Raw genomic sequence first — 17,116 nt, 5'->3', positions numbered from 1 at the left:
CCCTCATGGTTGAGACTGTTACAAGATCTTTTCTCTCATTAGCTCCTTGCTTATCTGATTCCTTTGGAATGTTTATAGTGTCCTCCACCATGAAGACCAATGCAAAATATTGGTTTAAATTATCTACCATTTCCCTGTTCCCCGTTATTAATTCTCCAGTCGCATCCTCCAAGGGTCCCATGCTCACTTTAGCCACTCTTTCTCTTTTTATATACCCGCAGACGCTCTGATTGTTTTTATATTTCTTGCCATTTACTTTCATAATCAATTTTCTCCCTCTTTATTAGCTTTTCAGTCATCCGCTGCTGGTTCCTAAAAAATTTCCCAATCCACTGGCCTACCACTAGTTTTGGCCACTTTGTATGCCTTAGTTTTTGATTGGATACCCTCTTTGACCACCTTTGTTAACCGTGGGTGGTTCATCCTTCTCATCGAGTCCTTCATTTTGATTGGGATAAATTTTTGCTAAGCATTATGAAATATCTGCTTAAATGTTTGCCACTGCACATCCACTGACCTTCTCCTTAGTCTATTTTCCCAGCCGCTTTAGACAACTCTTTCTTCATACCTCTGTAATTGCCCTTATTTAAGTCGAGGACACTGGTTTGAGATCCGAGTTACTTGCCCTCAAACAGAATTTGAAATTCTACCATGTTGTGATCGCTACCCCCTAAAAGATCCTTAATTACGAGATCTCTTATTAATTCTATCTCATTACACATCACTAGATCTCAAATAGCCTGTTCCTGGGTAGGTTCTACAATGTATTGCTCTAAGAAATAATCCCAGATGCAGTCCACAAATTTGTCTTTCATGTTACCCCTGCCAACCTGATTTTTCCAGTCAACATGCAGATTAAGATCATCCATGATAATTGTAGCGTCATTCTTACATGCCTCCATTATGTCCCAATTTATACTTTGTCCTACTGGGACCTAGAGATAACTCCCACCCGTGACTTCTTCCCCTTGCTATACCTATTTCCACCAAACTGATTGCACATAATGATATATTGCACCTATATCACTACTCACCACTGCACTGATACCTTACTTTATTAACAAAGCTACCCCACCTCCTTTTCATTTTTGCCTATTTTTCCAGAACATTGAATACCCTTGAATATTGAATTCCCAGTCTTGGTCACCCTGCAACCACGTCACTGTAATAGCTATCAAGTCATATCCATTTATTTCTATTTGTGCCGTCAACTCATCTATCTTGTTACAAATGCTGTGCGCATTCAGATAAAGAGCCTTAGGCTTTGACTTTTTAATCATTATTACTTATTCTGGTTCTGATTTCTGCTGCACTCTTCTGCTTATATTTTCTGCCCCTTCCTGTCACTCTTTGATTATTGTTCATCTCTTCACTACCCTGCACCTCTGCTCTCTCAATATTCTTGATTTTCTAAACTTCCCTTTGATTGAACCCTCCCCCCAACTAATTAGTTTAGTTGCCCGATATTGTCTGATCTTTGAAGCTAAGCAGACTCAGGCCTGGTTAGTACTTGGATGGGAGACTGCCTGGGAATACCTGGTGCAGTAGGCTTGTAGAAAGTTGTGGTTCGGTTGGTAGCACTCTTACCTCTGGAGCACAAGCTCACAGGTTCAAGTCCCACTCCAGGGCTTGAATGCATAAAGACTAGACAGTCCAGTGCAGTACTGAGGGAGCACTGCAAGGTTGGTATGTTGTTTTTGCACTGTTTCTAGAGTGTAGTAGTTATCACATTTGCCTAATACACATAAGGTCCCTGGTTCAAAACCAGGCTGAAACATTGTTAATCTTGATATTGTCAGCAGCTCAGTCCTCACATCCTCCTCCTCCTGCTTTTTTTGGACACTGATTTTTGGGGTTGAGCAGAATTTCCCATTGGTGATCCCAGATCATCCAGGTATCCCTGCAGATTTTTTGATATGCTTCCTGAGTTTATAGAGAATACCCAAAGGGTAAGGTGATTGGCAACCAAAGAGCATTCCTCCATTCACAAGTTGGAATGTCATTGACACAAATGAAGTACAGGAGTGAACTGGGAACTCCAGTCATTTGGCAAAGTGATGGAGGTTGGGGTGTCCAATCGTACACTTTGCTGGGGAATTCAGTGTTCACTGAATGCGTTCACTGGGGATGCTGAGCTTGTCTATGGCCTAATGCTGTCCATTGTGCAAAACAGCAACTTCGATTTACAGAGACAACTGCTGTGGTGTTTCACTAGTCTACCCAACTGTGTTCTTAGCTCTCTCGAATAGATTGAGAATTGCACTATATCATTTTCTGCCCCCACAAAATGGGATCGCAGATGTGTTATTTTCTCAAGAATCTGGCCTTGGAGAACTTGATCATGAATCCACACTGACTCTCCAGGCTGGAGGTCTGGTACTTTATGTACCCTGTGGTGATTATTGTAGCTCTGTGTTTGACTGCAATAATACTCATCCTCCTCCTCCCTCACCTTATCAAAATCTGTTGCTGTCAGACATAGTATAAGTGTGCAGAAGAGTAGGAAGTTGAATTCTCAGCCTTCTTCCCTTTAAAAGCTTGCATAAAGCCAGGCCATTCTGCAGCAGGGTAGAATGATAACTTAGCAGCACCAAGTAAATGTCATCGTTCTTTTTTAATAAAGCCTTTACTGTCCGCACTCTCCTCATCATTAGCTTGCGGTATCTTGGTGAGCTAGTCATTTGAAGATTCAGTGAACTCACTGAAGTACTCATTAGCAAACCGTGGGTCGTTGTCTGAAATGATGTGACCTGGAATCCTGCTCGTGGCAAAAATTTCTTTCAACGATGCAATGAAAGTCTTATTCATATGACCATGTCAACGTTTCACCTCTATCCACCTTGAATAGTCAACCACTATCAAAAACATTTTCCTCTGAGCTCAAAAGGATCTATCTTCAATGGGCCGAATGGCCTACTTCTGCTCCTACTTCTTATGGTCATCTTGAGATGGTCCCACGGACTGGATGGAAATGAGGATGCTGCCAATGGTTTCCTTTGTTCCTGCCGATGGATAGCGGACGTGATGCAATTGGATACCAGCACTTCTAATGATTTGGAGAGTCCCGGCCAACAGACAGAATTTCTTGCTCTGACACAACACTCCATGATACCCAAGTGACCTTGGTGTAACCTCTGAAGTATATTGAGTCATAAGAGTCTAAGCATAACCAGTCTCTCTCATAAATCAGAAAGTCATCCACGACACTGCTCAAAAAATTGCCTCAGAATAGGATTTTGTGGTGATTCCAACCTCCTCTGATGGAGTGCTCATGAATTTGAGTACTTCTTTTGTCTGAAATTTGTGCATTACTGGTCTCATTTAAGCATAGTGTTGTAGCTGGTAGATATTTAGTAGTTAGTGAAGTAAAGGTCTCCACGTCTTCAAAAAACTTTATATCTCTACAGAGATATGGTGCAGGATGGGATGGATTGGGACCTGAACATTGAAAGGTATGTGACTTTTAGGAAGTTAGGAAAAGATGGAGGGGTGGCTCTGTTAACTAAAGACGGCATTAACACAATAGAAGGGGATGGCCTAAGTGCAGGAAACCACAGTATAGAAGCGATTTGGGTAGAGACGAGGAATGATAAAGGCAAAAATTTGCTTGTGGAGTGGTGTACAGGCCCCCTACCAGTACTCACATGGTAGGACCGGGGTATTAAAGAAGAAATAGTGGGAGCTTGCCAGAAAGGTATGGCAATTATCACAGGGGATTTTAATTTACATATAGACTGGAACAACCAGATAGGCAAAGGCAGCATAGATGACAAATTGATAGAATGTTTTCGGGATAATTTCTTAGATCAGCACGTTCTACAGCCAACAAGGGAGCAGACTACACCGGACCTGTTATTGTGCAATGAGATAGAATTAATTAAAGACCTCATAATGAAAGTGACCCTACGTTTGAGGGAGAGAAGACTGGGTCTAACATAAGCATTTTAAACTTAAATATGGGCAATTAAGAGGGCATGAAACCAGAGCTAGCAAAAGTGAACTGGCAATTTAGGTTAAGGGATAGGTCAATAGAGATCCAGTGGCAGACATTTAATGAGATATTTCAGAATACACAAAATAGATACATTCCAACAAGAAAGAAAAATTCCAAGGGAGTATCCACTATCTGTAGTTAATTAAAAAAGCTAAAAATAGTACCAAACTTAAAGCAAAAGCCTATAATTGTGCAAAGATGGGTGGCAGGACAGAATATAAAAAAACAGCAAACAATGACTGAAATATTAACAAGGAGGGAAAAGTTAAAGTATGAGAGATAGGTAGCTAGAAATATAAAGACAGACAGTAAGAGTTTCTGTAGATATTATAAAAAGAAAAGAGTTAACAAAGTGAGTGTTGATCCTATAGAAAGTAAGTCTGGGGAATTAATAATGGAAAATAAGGAGACAACAGATGGATTGAATAGGTATTTTGCATTGGTTTTCATTTTAGAGGATACAAGTAACATCCCAGAAATAGCTGTAAATTAGGAATTGGAAGGGAGGGAGGAACTCAGAAAAATGACAATCACCAGGGAATAGACACTTAGCAAATTGTTTGAACTGCTGATTGACAAGTCCCCAGGTCCTGATGGATTTCATTCTAGGGTCTTAGAAGTGGATGCATTGGTTTTAATTTTCAAAAAATCACTAGATTTGGGAAAGGTTCCATTCGTTTGGAAAATAGCTAATATAGCTTCTTTCTTCAAAAAGGAAGGGGGACAGAAAGCAGGAAAATATAGACCAGTTAGTTTAACATCTTTCATAGGGACGATGTCAAAAGCTATTTTTAAAGACATTATAACAGGGCATCTAGAAAAATTCATGGCAAACAGGCAGAGTCAGCATGGTTTTGTGAAAGGGAAATCATGTCTAACCAATTTACTGGAGTTCTTTGAAAAAGTAACAGGTGCTGTGAATAAAGGGAACCGCTAGATGTGCTGTACTTAGATTTTCAGAAAGCATTTGATAAGGTACCTCATCAAAGGTTATTGCAGAAAATAAAGGCTCATAGTGTATGGGGTAACATATTGGCATGGACAGAAGATTGGCCAGCTAACAGGAAACAGCGAGTAGGCATAAATGGCTCATTTTCTGTTTGGCAGGATGTGATGAATGGTGTACCACAGGGATCAGTGCTGGGGCCTCAGCTCTTTACAATTTATGTAAATGATTTGAGTGAAGGGACCGATGGTATGTTTGCTAAATTTACTGATGACGCAAAGGAAGTTGTGAAGAGGACACAAGGAGACTACAAATGGATATAGATAGGTTAAGTGAGTGGGCAAAGATCTGGCAAATGGAGTATAATGTAGGAAAATGTGAGTTTGTCCATTTTGGCAGGATGAATAAAAAAGAGGCATATTAACTAAATGGTGAGAGAATACAGAACTCAGATGCAGAGGCATCTGGTTGTCCTAGTGCATGAATCGCGAAAGGTTAATATGCAGTTGCAGCAAGTAATTAGGAAAGTTAATAGAATGTTATTGCTTATTGCAAGGGGATTGAATGCAAGAGTGTGGAAGTTATGCTTCAGTTATACAGGGCATTGGTGAGACCATTGGTGAGTAATGTGTACAGTATTGGTCTCCTTATTTAAGGAAAGATGTTAACACATTAGAAGCAGTTCAAAGGAGGTTTACTAGATTAATACCTGGAATGGGTGGAGGAAAGGCTGGACAGGTTAGTCTTGTATCCACAGGAGTTTAGAAGAGTAAAAGGCGACTTGATTGAAACATATAAGATACCGAGGAGACTTGACAGGATGAATGTGGGAAGGATATTTCCTCTTGTGGGAGAATCTAGAACTCGGGGTCATTGTTTCAAAATAAGGCATCACCCATTTAGGACATAGACGAGAAAAAAAATTTTCTCTCAGAGGATTGTGATACCTTGAAATTTTCTTCCTCAAAAGGCAGTTGAGGCAGAGTCCTTGAATATCTTTAAGACAGAGGTAGACAGATTCTTGATAAGCAAAGGAAGTGAAAGATTATCAGGGGTAGGACAGGAATATGAGGTTAAAATCAGATCAACCATGATCTTATTGAATGGCGGAACAGGCTTGAGGGGCCGAGTGGTCTACTCCTGCTCTTAATTCATATGCTCGTATGTCCCCTTGTTCTGGTCTTGCTACAGGAATATGCATCCGCTGTAGTCTGTTTCTTCCCTTGCACATACTCAGTTGAAGCATCAAATCTCATTCACCTCATATGAAATCTTTGCACCCTTGGTGGCATCTTTGCTAATTCCTTCGCATTCAATAGAGTAACCAGAGGTTTGTGGTCAGTCTCAATTGTGAATTGAAGACGAGGACATTTGTCTGCAAACTTCTCGCAAACCCAGGTAGCAGATGAGGCTTCTTTCTCATATGAAATTCAGCTCTAAAATCTTTAAGCTGTTCTTGGTTTTCCAATTCCTCAGTGTAGGTCAGTGAGCAAGGGGATGATGGGTGAAAGGGGTTCGGTACCAGTTAGGACACAGGCAGCAGAATTTCGGAAACCTTAAGTTTTTGGAGAATGGATGATGTGAGGCTGGCAAGGAGTATGTTGGATTAGTCAAGCACAGATGCTGATCAATGACAGACTTGCAAAGTTAATGTAAGCTCAGGCTGGAAAGGTACTGACTTATCTGCCTAAGGGGCTGGAGCTGTGCTGTTCTTCCTTGTGTTTAATTGGTGGAATATTATAAAAAAAACTTGAACTATAATTTTATATTCTTTTTAAAAGTAGCCATGAATATGAACATGTGATCAAATCCATTTGTGAAAATGGACCAGAATATCCAAACCTTAAGGCTTAACCGCAAAAGAAATTGTCATTCAATTGGCTAATGCTGAATTGTGTTCTGTTATGTTTATACTTTCTCTGGCTGAATTTTAGACTAGTGTTAATTAAATCAATTTTGAGCATTTGTTCTGGCTTGATTAATTACTGATCAGCCAACAAATGCACTCAAGTGATTCAACTTGTTCAGTTTTCTACTTAGAAATGCTATGAAGCTTGATTTTCTTTCCATTCCCGAGTCTTTGTTTGAAAGAAAACTGGGGAAAATTATTCCTTGTTTTTACTTTCCATTTCCATATATGAAAGCTTTTTCTGAAAAAAAAGGAACAATCACAAAATTGAAACAAGAGACTGAAAGCTTATAAAATTCCCCAGACCCTAGGACTAGCAAATACCCATGGCACTAGAAGGACATGCAATACAAGGTGACCACAGTAAAAGAGTGCAGTCAGCATTTAGTCTTCGAGCATAAGAACTGTGACCATACTCTATAATGATCTCCAAAACAAAGGAGGTCAGAACAAGTTCACGTGCATGTTTATTGGCCTCAATAACCTTCGCTCAGTTATAAATAGAATTGTCACTGATGCTTATTCAAGGGAATGTTGTCCTGTCAAAAAAGGTCAAAGGATAAGCCCAGCAACTACAGGCCAGGCAATTAGTTTAACCTCAGTGATGGGACAGCTTTTAGAAATGATAATTTGGACAACATTAACAGTCAATTGAACAAATATGGATTGGTTAAGGAGAGTCAGCACGGATTTGTTAAGAGAAAATCATGTTTAACTAACTTACCTGAGTTTTTTGATGAGGGTGATGTGGTTAATGTGGTGAAATGGACTTCCAAAAGCATTTGATAAAGTGCCACCCAACAGGCTTGTCAGCATTAATAGAGAATGAATAAAGCAGGAAAACACTGGAAGCACTCAGCAGGTCAGGCAGCATCTATGGAGAGGGAAACACTCTGGTGACCTTACATCAGAATTTGAAAAATTGGAGATGGAACAGATTTTAAGCCAGAACTAAGGCAGGGGAAGGAAGGAAAGAACAAAACAGAAGGGCTTGTGATAATGTAAGGCAAAAAGGGATCATGATGGGGCAAGTAAGAAAACAAAAGATGGGTCTAGTGGAGCTGTAAATAGGAATAGCAAAATCATTACAAGCATCTTATGTCTGAAAAAATGGGAGCAGTGGCAATTATTTGAAGTTTCTGAATTCTGTTGAATCTGTAAGGTTGTAAACTGCCTAATTGAAAGATATGGTGCTGTTCTTTGAGCTTTCATTGAGCCTCATTGGAATTGTGTACATAAGAAATAGAAGCAGGTAGAGACTGTATGACTTATTGAGCCTGCTCTGTTATTCAGTTTAATGGGGTCAAATGAAGCAGGTTGGGAGGGAGGCTCATGTGGAGCTTAAACACTGACATAAACCTGTTAGGCAGTAAGGCCTATTTCTGTGCTCTAACTTTATAATACTCTATGTCCTGAATATACTTAATGACTGTACATCCACATTCGTCTGGGATAGAGAACTCCAAACATTCACAACCCTGAGTGAAGAAATTTCTCCTAACATGCAGATACAGTAAGCAATTAGGAAGACAAATAGTATATTCACTTTTATTTCAAAGAAGGTTGGAGAAGAGTTTTGGTTCCTTACTCAAGGATATGTTTGCCACAGAGGGGGTGTAACAAAGATTCACAAAATTGATGAGAAGATTGTCCTTTGAAGAGAGACTGACTAGAATAGTTATATGTTTCGGTGAATGAGAGGCAATCTCATTGAAATGTATAAAATTCTTAGAGGGCTTGACAGGATAAATGCTGAGAGACTCATTTCCCTGGCTAAAGAGTGTAGAATAGAGGTTACAGTGTCAGGATAAGGGCTTGTCATTTAGTACTGGGATGAGAAATGTATTCACTTGGATGGTTGTGAATCTTTAAATCCTCCACCCTGTAATGCTGTGGATGCGTAGTCATTCGGCCTATTCACGAGAACCAGTATTACAAAGCATTTATAGTACAGAAACAGGCCATTCTTCCCAACAGGTCCATGCTGGTGTTAATGCATCACATGAACCTCTCCCCACTCTAATTAATTTTGCCTCACTAGAAAGGACTTCTTTATTTTCCTATCCTAACATACTTGCATCTCATCAAAACACAACAGTGAAAATTAATTTTTAGCCTTGTCCATTTCAGCCTTTGGGCGTGGTTTATTATCTAGGGAACCCCCTTGGCTAACACTATTAAATTTACTCAAGTTTTAAAAATCTAACATAAGCCAGAAATGTGAAAAAGGGCCTACTTTTGAAAAAAAGTTACCTCAGTTGAAGAAAAAAATTTTTGCCACGTGCATAGGTAGTTTGCACAGCAGTTATATGATGCATTGTCCATCATTAATTCCTTAGAAATGCTGGGTGTGAGGAATGTTGTTGCTTACCTTGCTGCTGTTTTGCTAAGCCACCAGACTTTAAAAAATAACAATTGTAAGTTATATCACACAATCAGTGGTAGGTCTAACGAGATTTTTAAATGTAAATTTAAAAGAAATAATGTTTTTCTCTCTAAATTTACAGTTTTACCTAATTGTGCAACTATTACCCTACTATCCTGTGAGAGGCTTGAAGAGACTGCACCATGTCTTTTCAGCTCACAGTACCCGCTGGTGGAGTTATTATCCCATGGCAGGATAGCCAGATCATGCTCCAGAGGCTAAATAGCATTCCAAGGATGAGGACATCGTGACATGAGATAATAACAGCTCATTCAGAGATTGATGTGTGTCATTGAGATGATGAGGATAGCAACGAAGGTGTTATTGTCGAGCCAGATTGGCACATGTGAAAGAGACTCGTATGAGCTACTCATCATTATCATCCTAGAACCTTGTGGCTATAAGAATCTCATGGGCATGCCTGCTGCATCTGGCTCCTGCTATGGCCTCCTCCTCTGGAACCTCAACTTCCTCACCCTCATCGAGTTCATTCTTCTCGACGTCGTCCTCATCAGAGGAGACATGCTCCTCCTCCATCTCTCGTTGTGCCAGGTCATTCCCCCTTTGTAGTGCCAGGTTGTGTAGAGTGCAGCAAGCCACAATGATGCAGGAAACCCTCTGGGGAAAGTATTGTAGTGCGCTGCCTGACTGGTCCAGACATTGGAAACGCATCTTCAACACGCTAATGGTCTGCTCAATAAAGGAGCATATTGAAGAATGAGGTGCATGGTACCTTGCCTCTGAAGCACTTCGCAGCCGCTAAACAGGCATAATCAACCACGTCTTTCACAGGTAGCCTTTATCTCCCTGTCAACTCTGGATGCGCCGAGGACCCTCAAAGACCGATGGCACCTGTGAGTGACTCAAGATGTAAGAGTAATGCAAGCTCCCATGGTATCTCACACAGACCTGCCTAATCTGCTTCTGGTGGTAACAGATCAGCTGAACATTGAGAGAATGGAACCCTTTCCTGTTGATGAATCATAGTGGCTGCTGCCAAGGAGTTCTTTAAGCCACATGCAGTCTATGGCACCCGACATCTGTGGGAATTCGGAGATCGCTGCAAGACCCACTGGTCAGGTAGCCTGGCTGGCTTCATCCAGGGAGAGCCAGACGTAACTGTGTGCCTTACTGAATAGGGCACTCAGATGCATTTAACAGCAGATACTTGAGACATTCCACAGAGGTGCGCAGTGGAGCCCTGGAACAAGCCACTCATAAAAGTTTGAGTGCGGCTGTCACCTTTAGAGCCACTGACAATGGATGGGCTACCAGTCCCTGTGGCATCAGTTCCTCCTGAAGAATGTGGCAGATGTGAGCCACCACATCCCTTGACAGGTGAAGGTGTCTACTGTGCTGTCTCTCGCTCATTTACAGGTATGAGGAAAATCTTCAATACATCCTGGGTCGTGCCAAAGGCCTCCGTGGAATGGGTATGTGAGCCTTAGCTTCAGGATCTTGAGGGGGGCGCTGCTGGCCCATGTTCCTCAGGGTGAGGCTCTTCCCTTTGCACAGGCTGATGGCAAAAGGCCCTTCTTTTCCTCCTCCTCAATTGCCTGATAGCCAGTAAAAAGGCAATGTTGGCTGCTCCACCCATTATCCACTCTGCTCATCTCTGCAGAAACATTGAACAAATGCATGACTGAACGTAACCCAGTGATGATCACCTTGTATTCACAATCTAGGGAGTCTTTATGAAGCCCTTGGATTGCACTCATTCCAGCCATTCCATTCCCAGGTCTTCCCTTGCAGCTGTAGTACTGCCTTAAGGATCACCGGTAGGGCCCTCACCCCCTTTCCTGACTCCCAGCAATCCCCAGGCATGACAGCGCTTTCACAATGGGGGTTGGATCTGAACGAGTGCAGGCAAGCAATATCAGCCTCTATCAGGGCACTGAGAGACAGAATCCCTTGGATTAGAGCACAGCCCGAACTTGCACAACTGTAATACATTAATCTGGGAGCCTGAAACTGTCAGCTGCGGAGTCTAGAGGTCTTTGGGGCATTATTGTTGTTGATATCCCTGTCCTACCTCCTGAACCATTTGATGTTGTGTGCCGATGCCCCATATAGACCTGACCCCTTGCCATCTTGAGGCATATTACACAGTGACTTTCAGAGACCTCCCCGCATAAGGCCATTGAGTGCCCCACCTCCCCGATATTACCTGTTCCCCATCTACAGGCTGCTGATGTCTCCCATGGCTGTGCCATCTATGGCGCAGTATCATGCCACCAACCCCCAAGACCGATCTGTGTGAGGAATTGATCCCGCCCTGCACACCATGCTGGATACAACTGACACAGGACAGACAGGCCCTCCCCCTCCCTAGACAGAGACCAGGACAGGCATGAAAAGCATACCCTTCAAATTGTGGCGCACTTGCCCAGGAGACCGTCTATGCTTTCTGGCCCCAGTGTTGTGTCTCTGTGCTCTCTTCCCCAGTCAAGCCTTTGCTTTCCAACACATTCCCTTGCCTATCCCCCTACACACCCCACCCCAGTCAAGCCTTTGCCTTCCAGCAACCACCACCCATGCCTTTCCGCTGGTCTCGCCTGGCACGAATCTCCTCCTTGCCTTCCTGCTGGTTTTGCCTGAACAGCTCTGGCACAGAAATGGAGCAGCGGTAACCACAGCACATTGAAAGGTAGGCAAACATTGTGCACACAAACCTTAAGTTTTGTGAGTGAAATGCAGTTCGCCAGGTGACCGTCAGTTATATCTGATCGTGATTCACGCCAACATCGTCATTTGACCTGGAGTGGGGGCATGATTCCTGTGAGCTGGGTTTTTAATGAGTGTCCATGAGATTCAAATGCATTTCCCAACATGGTGGAGTGGGTAACCTGACCCACCATGAAAGTTGGGAGCGGAAAGTTTCAAACTATTTCCACGCCAAAAAAAAAGACTTTTGGCCGCACTTTGAATTCTCCAGTCCTGCCCACTATGATGCCTGCTGTTGATGGAACCGGAAAATCCCACCCGTAATGATAAACATGTAATAGAGACTTGTATAAAGATTTGTAATCATGCTTTGTAATGGAGAGAATTGGAATACAGAGATCCTATATGGCAATAAAATGGAGATATGTAGGGAAGGGGGCCTGCCGATACTATTTGGTTCAGCCTACACTCAAATCTAGCCTACACAATGCCTCTGAAATGCTTGTAACTTATGTAACTTCCAATAGAGATGTATAACAGAGAGCTATAAAATAGACATAATAATGAGACGTGTAATACTCAAAAGACATGTAATGGAAAGTGTACTAACTGGTAGGTAGTAGAGGGAGGAAAAACAAGCTAATGGAGATATGTAACAAGACAATAGAGTGAAAAAGCAGATAATAAAGGAAAATATAATAATGTGGGGAAACAGATAATAGAGCAAATTACATGGAGCCAAAACAAGGATGTGTATTAAGTGGGAAAAATATGTAACAAAGGGGACTTGATAACATGCATTCTAGAACGTTGAGGGTAGCAGAGGCTCTGATCATATGTTTCTAATGACCTGATACAGGGATGTTTTACCAGAGAACTTGAGGGTTGCTAATATTGTGTGCTTGTTCATGAAGAGTGAAAGAGATAAATTAGGTAATTAGAATATCCTGCCTAATGTCAGTAGAAGGCAAGCTTCTAGGGTCTATAATACATTAAATTAATACCCTCTTAGTAAACCAAGGATTAATTAAAAGTAGCCAACAGAGATTTGTAAAAGGCAATATGTGTCTGATAAATATAATTGAGGAAATAAGAGTGTGTTCATATAGGAAATGGAATGGATATAGTATATGTGGATTTTCAAAAAGTGTTTGCTGTGTCAAATAGAAGACTTGTATATAAAAGCATTTTATTAAAACATGAATAGAAAGTTGGTTAAAGGAAGTAATGGTTAATGGAAAAGAAAAATACTGCATGTTGGAAATCTGAAATACAAACAGAAAATGCTGCAAATTCTCAGCAGGTGTGACAGCATCATCAGAGAAAGAAACAGAGTTAACGTTTCAAGTCTGTCATCTTTCATCAAACCCTCCAGACCTGAAACGTTAAACTCTCTTTCTCTTTCCACAGATGCTGCCACACTTGCTGAAAACAGCATTTTCTGATTTTAGAATGGTTAATGGATATTTTTTCATTGGAGGGTTGTAAACAGTAGTGTCCTCCAGGAATCAGTATAGATGCCAGTGGTTCTCTCACTCTCTGTACATGGAGGTTACAGTGTGGAAACAGGCCATATGGCCAATGCAGCCCATGTTGGCGTTTTCCGTTGTGATTTCCTTCTAATCACATTTACCAACCGTATCCCCACATCCCTTCGGTCACTTTTCCTTCATCTACCCATTCAATCTAATTTGAATGTTGGTGTGAGAATTCTTAAAACCAAGGTGAATAGCTAACATTAAGACATTACTAGGCTGTTGAAGTTATTGTAAGAGTTAATTGCAACTCCAGACACACAGATGCAGGGACTAGGAGTTAGCTGTGGGTTGATACAAATGTAGAGTTTTAGTTATTGGTCTAGTGCCAGCATGTCTGAGAAAACATAAGGGAGTGTGAAAGTAGAATGGGGCTCTGTGTAATAAATATCAAAGAGATAAGGGCAGATGTAGTCACTCATGGATGAAGAATGCCCAAAGACCAATAAACAATAAACAGATAGTAACACAAGTGAGCTTGGATGTGGAGGATGAAAGGGTCCATGCTTCTGTTAACGTTATGTAGTAGTTATATGTGCTTACACTGAAGCATGCAGTAGAAACATGTTGATCTATTAACCTTACAATAGCCTTATATGATTAACCATATAAAGGAACTGCATGGACTACTGGAGTTATAGCCAGAGGTTCCCATGGCTCACTCAACCACAGCATGTTCGGCAGCTTTAAATACCTCATCATTAAAGGGTTTATAAGCTCTTTCCTTTGCATTGTTATGACATGGCAGCTGATGTGTGCCAAGCGGACCAAATCCTCAAGGGAAACTTGGTCGTGCTATCACAACGGCTTTGCAATTTGTATTTATTACAAGAAGGTGTGTGCACTGAATTCAGAAGTAATGAGTCCACCAAGACCTTTAGAGATTTTTTAAAAATTAAATGAAAATATTTATTAACAAGATAAAAGATTTCAAACACATAAAAAGACTACAAATACTTGCTACTATAACAAATCCTAAAATTCCTAGTTGACCTGACTCCCAGTTGCAAACTCCCTTTAAGGCGATAGTCCAAAATAGATTTTAGATTTAAAATATACCCAGCAAGTTAACACAGTAGCCACTTGACAGTGGAATTCCAAATGGCTTTTCCCCAGCTTCAGTTTCGTTACACAGCAGACTTAGACACAAATGGCTGGAGGCTTCTTGAAGGCTGTTTCCCAAACTCCTGTTAGATCTTATATAGCCTTCTCTCACATAGCCATTCATTCTCCTTTATATATGTTTCTCTTTCCTTAATATGTAAATTCTATTGCTCCATATGTCTTTGAAACTGTATCTTCCTTATAATATAAACATTTTCATGTTGTCAATATTGTCAATAACCTTTGGGAAAAATAAATACACTTATCTGGCTAGTTGTAAACAGACTGAGATCCCTTTGAAATCCAAACAATCCCTTCACTTATCTAAAAATGCCCTTCACACCTTACAGGCTAAGCCAGCATCCATGTTTACTCATTAGCATGTCAAGCACATTTCTATACCTAACTTCTTTTGATGATTTCAAACAGGCAGTCCATTTGACTCCAAATGTGACTAAATCACATAGATATGATCACACAACTATAATCACACCATAAACCTATTTCACAATAAACCAGAAAAATATTATGAAAATTATTCTACTTTTGTCAAAGCATAATCGTTCACTGGAAGTCTTTGAGAAGTCTACATAGTTTTGCTTGTGAGTAATATTAGTAACAGTCTCACGAGCGCTGCATTTAATGGGTTGTATTAATGTGATTATCAATAAATGTTATGAATCAGATGCTTCTATGTCTCAAGTCCATGTGTCTGTATCTTAAGAGAAGGACAGTGAATATACAAACCGTTGCCCTGTAGTAATTTGTTCTGATTCTAAATTTTTATGCATGATGCTCATTGAATAGTTATCTTTCTGGCAAGCAAATGGTTGGTCAGTGCCAATGGGAGGCCATCAAGTGTGTAGCTTTGTTCCAGTCAGTCAGGAACTAATAGTTGCTATTTACAGTCTGAAAGTAAATGACCATACAAAGGAAACACCTTATAAACCCTTTATTGATGAGATGGCCAAGGAATTCTCTTTGCTCATCATGATCAAGATGCTCCTCTGTTATTAGAGGCTTCTGCTACCCTTCACCATGAGCTCTTTTGTGCCATTCATGATGTTTCTTCCAGGGAGTTCCATACTTAAACACTGTGGCCATAGTGGAAGGAAGATATTTGTGACCATCTGATAGATGGACTTCCTGTGCTCACCACAACCCTCGATCCTGTAAAAAGCAGTTATTGCTCCCCAGCTAAACTTCTACAGAGCCCTGGGAATGAACAAGTTTCTTTGAGGTGGTGTATGCCACAGATCCTTGATAGTGATAATGGTGTAAGCACTTGTGGGTCAGGTGATGAAGGAGATGTGTATGATGCCAGGGATAGATGACAAATTCCACATTCTGTATCAAAGAGGGTCAGTAAAACAACCTAACTGTGCTATGAAAACAATAGTGAAGAAGGTGGTTGTACAGTTAGGGAAAGATTGTAAGTTGAAACCCATCAAATTAGGCTTTTACTGATCTACGGAGCCTCCTGCAAGAACCTGCTGCACCAATCAATGCCACAGTGACCCTCCGCTCCATTACCTCCAAATTGTTCCAGGTTGCTACTGGGGACATCTCACACACCATAAAAATCAGGGTTCACAAGTGCATCAAGGAGGTCACCAATGCACTATTTGTCTGGGTGAACCACAACATTTGCAATTGATGACATCAGTTAATAGGAGAGTGTCTTAGGTTTGAGGCAATGGCTAGTTTTCCACAATTGCAGGGCTATTATGACAGCCACTGGGAGACCTCAAAACCAATCAGGAGGTTGTGTAAACTGCAAGGGATTTCATTTAATTAATGTGGAGGACAACAAATGAATCATGCACATCTGTCATGACAAATTCATCTTGTGGCAGTCAAATATTCCTGTAGTTTTCTAACCTGCCAGGAATGTTCAATAATAGTTGCTTGGAGACCATGGTGACCCCATCACACCTGAGCACATTAGGAGAGCCAAATCACCATAAGGAGGATCATTGAGCTCATTAAAGCTAAGGTTCAGGTGCCTTAATAGATTGAGCAGCTCCCTGCAATATACTCGAGAGAGACAATCTGCTGTGTAATTGTGGTCTGCCGTGTCTTGGCTTTGGCTATCCAAAGAGGATTGGAGGAGGCAGATGGGCAAAAGAGTTTTTGAATGAGGAACAGATGGGTGAAAGAGAGGAAGTAGCAGAGGAAGGAGACCCACCATCACATCATTCAGACAGATGTAAGCGTTCATTTCTCAATGCTTCAGCTGAAATGCTCAGTTGGTCATATGCAAACTGAAACCAAGCCCTTTTGCAGTAAGAGTCTTGGTAACTTCAGTAATCATGCCCTTAATTCTGCATTGTATAACATTGAAACAATTCAGACAATTCACCCCCCTTCCCAACCTCACCCCCCGCGATAACACCCTCTGGCAATTCAGACATCTCTCACATTAATGACCCACTGACAGGAAGACACAAGACACAACAGACTAAAATGCTGAAAGTGGTGAAGGTTTTAATGTGCACTCAAGCGCAATCATTTGCTTCAATTCGTTAATCACCTGTCT

The sequence above is a fragment of the Carcharodon carcharias genome, chromosome 1 (genome assembly GCF_017639515.1).
Source record: "Carcharodon carcharias isolate sCarCar2 chromosome 1, sCarCar2.pri, whole genome shotgun sequence".
In the NCBI taxonomy this organism is placed as follows: Eukaryota; Metazoa; Chordata; class Chondrichthyes; order Lamniformes; family Lamnidae; genus Carcharodon; species Carcharodon carcharias.
The sequence above is the reverse complement of the archived record's forward strand: the minus strand, read 5'-3'. Positions refer to the sequence as shown.